Source organism: Notothenia rossii (assembly GCF_949606895.1).
Source record: "Notothenia rossii genome assembly, chromosome: 8".
Taxonomy (NCBI): domain Eukaryota; kingdom Metazoa; phylum Chordata; class Actinopteri; order Perciformes; family Nototheniidae; genus Notothenia; species Notothenia rossii.
In genome coordinates this window covers 81,663,321-81,673,320 of record NC_136906.1, presented here as the reverse complement: position 1 = coordinate 81,673,320, position 10,000 = coordinate 81,663,321, and the positions used below count along the sequence as shown (strand labels likewise).

Here is a 10,000-nt window from a genome sequence, read left to right as displayed (position 1 = left end):
AAGGGAACATTTTATTGCACCAGGAGCTATCTTGGGACTTTTACTGCGACAACGTTGACTTGCCTGTGAATGAAAAATAAACCATAGTGTTGGTGATCTCCAGTGTTGTCATTCTTCTTTGAACACCAGCAAGACCGCTAACACCCTATTTCAACAACCACACTCCCTGTAATTGACATAATTAATAGATAGTTTAGCTTCTCATCATCAGTTGCTGTGGCCCACTGATGTTAACGAACTGAAAGGCTGCCGGCCAAACGTAAACATTCAGCCATGTGGCATTCAGCTAAACTCTCGCGAGAGTTTTACAAAAGACGGATCCTTTCTAGCCATAACCATGTATAAAGAAGAGTTCTACCGCAAAGTTTATTGAGATGATGATCAATACGTGACAGAAGTTTTCAAAACCGTTTATGGTCTCCGGTACTTCCAGTCCAACGCCGACTGCATGCACGGCGTTAGAAAATCGGGCCTTCAAAAAAAAAGTTTGACTTTTTTTCTAAAAAATACTTTTGGGTCGCGGACCCGTTTCGAGTGGTTAGTGCTTTGGAGGAGGCGCCGTGGGGATTGTAGTCTTTTATACTCTGTGGACTACAGACGTCACAATTAGGTGGCCCTTTTTATAACAACTAAATACTGGCTCTCACATACTTCAAAGTCAGAAGTCAAAGTCAACTTTATTGTCAATCGTTCAGTTTGTGTGTACAGAGAGATCGAAATATAGTTTCCCAAAATTCGAATATAAAAACAAATGTATACAAATATGTGTGCAAATATGTATATACCTATACACAATCAACAGACACATGTATACACACGCACACATTAAGACATAAATAAAAACACAACACTCAATATATACAAGATAACGGTTACTTCTATATCTTGAGAATGTACATTAGTGAAAGATTGTCCATAGCACGTGAGGAACAGATCTCAGGTCAGCTTGGTGTCGGATCAGAGAGATGATCTTGTGTCAGCCTCCTCTGGGATCAGATCTGAGGGCTGAGAGCATCAGGAAGATCTCAGATATTCTCTCCGTCCGATGGTCCACACAAAGACCCCCTCTCAGAGAAACACAGAATAAACCCCTTTCACTGCGGACACACACAATTATCCTTTTCTCTCTTCATCCACTGCGCTCCTTCCTCCCGTTCTGACATGTTAATTCACTTAAAGTACAAAAAAGAAATCCCCTTGTTTCTCTTCGTGCGCTCTTCTCATGCTCTGTATTTATAGAAAGGGATGGGAAGTAAAGAAACGGACTTTCTATCTGGAGTTTGTGCTGCAGGGCGCCAGATGTTGGCTTTTTATCCGGATCAAACACGAATCACTACGAATAGAGGTTACGTTTCATCTCAGTCCAACATAACTTCACAATAACTGAAGATATGTGTGTTCATTTAATTCATTCAACTCAATGCTTGTTTTATCGTACTTACCTGTATATAATCTTTCATCTTAATGTTATCTTTAATTGTATTAATCTTGTGTGAAAACTGTACTTTTCGTTGCTAAAGAATAAAGAACCATCTCATCTTATCAATATGTTCAGGACCCGTTCACCAACCTTTGACCTGGAGTTTAACTCTGTATTCAGTTTTAGGGATGACTTTAACTTGATTAAATATCGATGTGAGACGATGTTAAAAGCTCGTTTTAATTTGGTCGCTTCATAGAGAAGTAAAAGCAAAGTAAAGATGTGTCCTTGCTGCTGAACGATTCAAAGTCAAGGGAGAGACAGATAAACCCAACGATGTGATCAAAACCAACAGATTGAAACATTTAGACATCGACCGCTCCGACTGCCATCGTTTACTTTAATGTCAACATCTAAGAAATGTTAGAAGGAACGTTTTCCAATATTATTGAAGCTGAGGGGATTTTCCAAGCAGCTCACACACACACACACACACACACACACACACACACACACACACACACACACACACACACACACACACACACACACACACACACACACACACACACACACACACACACACACACACACACACACACACACACACACACACACACACACACACACACACACACACACACACACTCAGATAAAGCGCTGGGAGAGTTGGGGGAGTTGGATATCAGCTGACTGTGTGTGTGAGAGAGTGTGTGTGTGTCTTAGATGGACGAGCAGGTCTTTCCCACACCCACTTTCTCTCTTTAGAATGTGCCACAAAAGTCAACACACACACACACACACACACACACACACACACACACACACACACACACACACACACACACACACACACTCTGGAACGTGTGGGGTCAGAGGTCAGAGAGTCAGCAGGAGGCTTTTCTGAACTCTGCATTTCGCTCAAAGTCAAAGGTCTCCTATCAAAATGCACTTTTTGATCGTATACACATTTCTAAAAACGGGGTCCGGTATTCTGTGTGTGTGTGTGTGTGTGTGTGTGTGTGTGTGTGTGTGTGTGTGTGTGTGTGTGTGTGTGTGTGTGTGTGTGTGTGTGTGAGTCTGAGAGCTACAGAAACTCTCACACTGCGACACGAGGAGAGCAGATTAGCTTCTCTCTGATGATGGAAAACACAGAGCTGCAGTTTTCTGTTGCTCTGAGCACGATGACAGCTATTCTTTATAATCTGGACTCTTCACAGATTCCTGTTCGCTGTCGAGTGTGTGTCGACGTGTTTGTAGATTAAAGCTGAAGACCTCTCACACACTCCTCACACACACTCTTCACTGCCGGGAATTCCTCCCCTTCTCCAATATGCTGAGGTGGGAAGTAGTGGAGTACAAATACTTTGTTACTGTACCTAAGTACATTTTTCTGGTATCAGTACTTTACTCCACTACTTATTTTCTGACGACTTCTTACTTTGACTTCTTACATGATGAACACAAATACCTGTACTTTCTACTTCTTACATGTTGAACACAAATACCTGAACTTTCTACTTCTTACATGTTGAACACAAATACCTGAACTTTCTACTTCTTACATGTTGAACACAAATACCTGTACTTTCTACTTCTTACATGTTGAACTCAAATACCTGTACTTTCTACTTCTTACATGTTGAACACAAATACCTGTACTTTCTACTTCTTACATGTTGAACACAAATACCTGTACTTTCTACTTCTTACATGTTGAACTCAAATACCTGTACTTTCTACTTCTTACATGTTGAACACAAATACCTGTACTTTCTACTTCTTACATGTTGAACTCAAATACCTGTACTTTCTACTTCTTACATGTTGAACTCAAATACCTGTACTTTCTACTTCTTACATGTTGAACACAAATACCTGTACTTTCTACTTCTTACATGTTGAACACAAATACCTGTACTTTCTACTTCTTACATGTTGAACTCAAATACCTGTACTTTCTACTTCTTACATGTTGAACACAAATACCTGTACTTTCTACTTCTTACATGTTGAACACAAATACCTGTACTTTCTACTTCTTACATGTTGAACTCAAATACCTGTACTTTCTACTTCTTACATGTTGAACACAAATACCTGTACTTTCTACTTCTTACATGTTGAACACAAATACCTGTACTTTCTACTTCTTACATGTTGAACTCAAATACCTGTACTTTCTACTTCTTACATGTTGAACTCAAATACCTGTACTTTCTACTTCTTACATGTTGAACCCAAATACCTGTACTTTCTACTTCTTACAAGTTGAACACAAATACCTGTACTTTCTACTTCTTACATGTTGAACACAAATACCTGTACTTTCTACTTCTTACATGTTGAACTCAAATACCTGTACTTTCTACTTCTTACATGTTGAACACAAATACCTGTACTTTCTACTTCTTACATGTTGAACTCAAATACCTGTACTTTCTACTTCTTACATGTTGAACTCAAATACCTGTACTTTCTACTTCTTACATGTTGAACACAAATACCTGTAGTTTCTACTTCTTACATGTTGAACTCAAATACCTGTAGTTTCTACTTCTTACATGTTGAACTCAAATACCTGTACTTTCTACTTCTTACATGTTGAACTCAAATACCTGTACTTTCTACTTCTTACATGTTGAACACAAATACCTGTACTTTCTACTTCTTACATGTTGAACTCAAATACCTGTAGTTTCTACTTCTTACATGTTGAACTCAAATACCTGTACTTTCTACTTCTTACATGTTGAACACAAATACCTGTACTTTCTACTTCTTACATGTTGAACTCAAATACCTGTACTTTCTACTTCTTACATGTTGAACACAAATACCTGTACTTTCTACTTCTTACATGTTGAACCCAAATACCTGTACTTTCTACTTCTTACAAGTTGAACACAAATACCTGTACTTTCTACTTCTTACATGTTGAACACAAATACCTGTACTTTCTACTTCTTACATGTTGAACTCAAATACCTGTACTTTCTACTTCTTACATGTTGAACACAAATACCTGTACTTTCTACTTCTTACATGTTGAACTCAAATACCTGTAGTTTCTACTTCTTACATGTTGAACTCAAATACCTGTACTTTCTACTTCTTACATGTTGAACTCAAATACCTGTACTTTCTACTTCTTACATGTTGAACTCAAATACCTGTAGTTTCTACTTCTTACATGTTGAACTCAAATACCTGTACTTTCTACTTCTTACATGTTGAACACAAATACCTGTACTTTCTACTTCTTACATGTTGAACTCAAATACCTGTACTTTCTACTTCTTACATGTTGAACACAAATACCTGTACTTTCTACTTCTTACATGTTGAACCCAAATACCTGTACTTTCTACTTCTTACAAGTTGAACACAAATACCTGTACTTTCTACTTCTTACATGTTGAACACAAATACCTGTACTTTCTACTTCTTACATGTTGAACTCAAATACCTGTACTTTCTACTTCTTACATGTTGAACCCAAATACCTGTACTTTCTACTTCTTACAAGTTGAACACAAATACCTGTACTTTCTACTTCTTACATGTTGAACACAAATACCTGTACTTTCTACTTCTTACATTTTGAACCCAAATACCTGTACTTTCTACTTCTCACATTTTGAACACAAATACCTGTACTTTCTACTTCTTACATGTTGAACACAAATACCTGAACTTTCTACTTCTTACATGTTGAACACAAATACCTGTACTTTCTACTTCTAACATGTTGAACACAAATACCTGTACTTTCTACTTCTTACATGTTGAACTCAAATACCTGTACTTTCTACTTCTTACATGTTGAATACAAATACCTGTACTTTCTACTTCTTACATGTTGAACTCAAATACCTGTACTTTCTACTTCTTACATGTTGAACTCAAATACCTGTACTTTCTACTTCTTACATGTTGAACTCAAATACCTGTAGTTTCTACTTCTTACATGTTGAACTCAAATACCTGTACTTTCTACTTCTTACATGTTGAACACAAATACCTGTACTTTCTACTTCTTACATGTTGAACACAAATACCTGTACTTTCTACTTCTTACATGTTGAACTCAAATACCTGTAGTTTCTACTTCTTACATGTTGAACTCAAATACCTGTACTTTCTACTTCTTACATGTTGAACACAAATACCTGTACTTTCTACTTCTTACATGTTGAACACAAATACCTGTACTTTCTACTTCTTACATTTTGAACTCAAATACCTGTACTTTCTACTTCTTACATGTTGAACTCAAATACCTGTACTTTCTACTTCTTACATGTTGAACTCAAATACCTGTACTTTCTACTTCTTACATGTTGAACACAAATACCTGTACTTTCTACTTCTTACATGTTGAACACAAATACCTGTACTTTCTACTTCTTACATGTTGAACACAAATACCTGTACTTTCTACTTCTTACATTTTGAACTCAAATACCTGTACTTTCTACTTCTTACATGTTGAACTCAAATACCTGTACTTTCTACTTCTTACATGTTGAACTCAAATACCTGTACTTTCTACTTCTTACATGTTGAACACAAATACCTGTACTTTCTACTTCTTACATGTTGAACTCAAATACCTGTACTTTCTACTTCTTACATGTTGAACTCAAATACCTGTACTTTCTACTTCTTACATGTTGAACACAAATACCTGTACTTTCTACTTCTTACATGTTGAACACAAATACCTGTACTTTCTACTTCTTACATGTTGAACTCAAATACCTGTACTTTCTACTTCTTACATGTTGAACACAAATACCTGTACTTTCTACTTCTTACATGTTGAACACAAATACCTGTACTTTCTACTTCTTACATGTTGAACACAAATACCTGTACTTTCTACTTCTTACATGTTGAACACAAATACCTGTACTTTCTACTTCTTACATGTTGAACTCAAATACCTGTACTTTCTACTTCTAACATGTTGAACACAAATACCTGTACTTTCTACTTCTTACATGTTGAACACAAATACCTGTACTTTCTACTTCTTACATGTTGAACACAAATACCTGTACTTTCTACTTCTTACATGTTGAACACAAATACCTGTACTTTCTACTTCTTACATGTTGAACTCAAATACCTGTACTTTCTACTTCTTACATTTTGAGAGAGGGACCAATGAAAACGAGGGACCAATGAAAACGTTGTCATGTTGCCGTTGGTCACCATGGAAACATTCATTAGCTAACAATGACATTATTGTTCTATTAATATAAAGGGAGGTCAGGTACTCTTTAAAACAGCTGCTAGTTATGGGTACTTTTTACTGAAGTACATTTCAAAGCCCATACTGCTTTACTTTGACAAAATGATACGTTATGAAATGTTAATGTATGAAATTATATGATCCATAAGGAGCAATAAGATATGAAACGATACGCTACGCTACGATACAATGATAAAATCGCTACGATACAAAACGACACAAAGCGATACAATTCAAAACGATACGGTACGATATGGGACGATACGATACCAAACGTTACAATACAATACGAAACAACACGACACAAAATTATATGATAGAAAATTATATAATAGGACACGTTATGAAATGATACCGTATCAAACGGTATGATAAATAAGATACGATGTGAAAAGATACACTACGACACGTTTCAAAGCGATATGATCCAAAATGATCCACTATGATTAAAACAATACGATACCAAACGTTACGAAACAATACAACACAAAATGATATGATTGAAAATGATACAAAAAGAATATGATGCAATTCGATATGCTACAAAACGAAGACACATTACGAAAGATACTGCACGGAACGATACAAAACAATAGATTATAACACAAAAACGATACGCTACGAAACGATACAATGCTATGTTGCTATTGCAATGCTAGCTGTTTGTATTTAAGTATATTTTGATGCTAACACTTTACCTTCTGTCAGGTTACTGTGTTTCATTTGATCATCTATTTAAAAGTGGGGTAGGTAAGTTTCAGAAACCGGCTCGAGATACACTTTTTGTTATATTCCATGGAATGCTCTTAACATCCCGATAGCAATGAATATCTGAAGAGCTTTGACAAAAAATACATAAAAAAATCTCATCTGTGGAAGCCGTAGTACTGTAAAAACTACAATCAAACCGGGCCGGCTAAACGGATTGGATTGCCGCCCTGTCTATCAGCCTTCCATCTCGTGCACGCACAAATGTATCTCGTGCCGTCATTGGGCGTGCCCTCATTGGGCGTGTCCTCATTGGGCGTGCCCTCATGGGGCGTGCATTGCAGCAGTACTTCAATGACTCGCCAGCAACAGGCGGCCACTTTCACCATGGCAGAGTTAGGTTCAACATCGTCTACTGGTCGCAAAAGAAAAAATGTAACGGAGCAAATGAAGAACAAAAAGAAAGTGGAAACTAGGAGAAGTCAAACCAGAGTCAATATCAGAGTTGCTTTGGCTGTGTAGTATTGCTAACCTAGATGTGTTTAGCTTTGCCTGATATGTAACGTTACTGCAGCCTGCTCTCGCGGAGGAGGTGCTCTGTAAGGAAGTCTGAAGGAAGGGGCGGATTCTTTTTGGCTGTGTGCTTTCACATGTTAGTGCACTCGAGCCGGTTTCTGAAACTTACCTACCCCACCTTTAACGCATCGATATCTCAGAATACCTGTCTGATTGGTTCAGGTTAGCGGCGCTGCCTCAGATTGTACGGACTCTCTGTCTTCACACACCACAGAACAGTTACTGCACAGAATGAAGGACACGTTTTAAATACTCTTCCTGTCTTCAGCTGCTCAGTATCTGACTACTTAACCTTTATTTAGAGGAGAGGTGGGGAAAGGTCAGAGGTCAAGAGAGCAGTGGATGAACATTCAACAGTCTCTCCGGCACGCTGATGTTCACGTGTCTGCCATTTGAAGTTATTTGGGAATTGTTCAAAAAGTGTTGAAAAAATGATTATATTCAACTTTATTTTGCTTCATTTTTTAAGTAATCATCCGATTTAAAATAGCTTTTAACAACTAAAATATTTATAATAAAATATTAAAATAACATTATACACACACACACACACACACACACACACACACACACACACACACACACACACACAAACAAACACCGACATGCACACACACACACACACACATTCCTGACAGGAAGGAAGTGGAGTAGCACCTGGTAGTCCTTCACCTCAACAATAAACCATTATATCCCCAAACAACACATTCATACAGTCTGTGGGAGTACATTAAAGGGCAAGGACACACACACACACACACACACACACACACACACACACACACACACACACACACACACACACACACACACACACACACTCATAAGGCTCTTATTTTTAAATGAACCTCAGTACTGCACCAGGTTGTTGATTCTTATTCTTCTGTCAATGTATAATCATTTATCTGTTTCTGAAGCTTCTTGGAGCTCCAATAAAAAGTATTAGGTCAGGAGTGTGTGTGTGTGTGTGTGTGTGTGTGTGTGTGTGTGTGTGTGTGTGTGTGTGTGTGTGTGTGTGTGTGTGTGTGTGTGTGTGTGTGTGTGTGTGTGTGTGTGTGTTTGTGTGTGTGTGTGTGTGGGAACGAATGGTTGAGTGTGTGTGAGGTCCGAGGCGTCGTTACGACGGCCGGGCAGCGAGCAGCGTCTAACTGAGAATAATACACCACTTCCTCCGATTCTCTCTCTCTATAAACACACACACACACACACACACACACACACACACACACACACACACACACACACACACACACACACACACACACACACACACACACACACACACACACACACACACACACACACACACACACAGCTTCCAGTCGTGTTCTCTCTTGTTCCCAGAGGATTTCCGACTCACGACTCGGCTCTCCGGCCCAACGTTCCCCGATATTTTACCCTTCTCTCTCTCACACGCACGCACGCACGCACAGCTCTTCCTCTCTCCACACGCAGTGCTTCCTGCTATAGGATGGCCCTGCTTGTCCTCCATGACCCCTGACACCAATACACCTCTGATATCATTAACACACACACACACACACACACACACACACACACACACACACACACACACACACACACACACACACACACACACACACACACACACACACACACACACACACTCACACACACACACACACACTCACACACACACACAAACACACACACACACACACACACACACACACACACACACACACACACACACACACACACACACACACACACACATACACACACACACACACACACACACACTCACTTCGCCGCAACTGTAATAGATATTTTTGGGGATTTTCAAGACGTAGAAAGTAAGTATGTTGTTCAGAGTTGTCTGATTTCATTAAAATGACAATTTACAGCATTATAAGACTCTGACATGTATTTTCTAATAATAAAAACTGAATGATATCTTATGTTATTATAATAATGCAACACACTAAGAAGAGCCCAATCAGTACTTTTACTTTTGAGTAAGTACTGAGCTGATACAACTTATAGGCTTTCACTTTAGTAACATTTTTCCTCAA

General features: G+C 38.3%; 1 protein-coding gene across 1 annotated transcript in view; it reads left to right on the top strand.

Annotated features, from left to right (window-relative positions):
• The window catches only part of LOC307016316 (hairy/enhancer-of-split related with YRPW motif protein 2-like), a gene marked incomplete at its 5' end in the record, with an annotated part of 19,414 nt that overhangs the window by 6,002 nt on the left and 3,412 nt on the right, over positions 1-10,000 (top strand). The gene's annotated exons all lie outside the window — the stretch shown is intronic.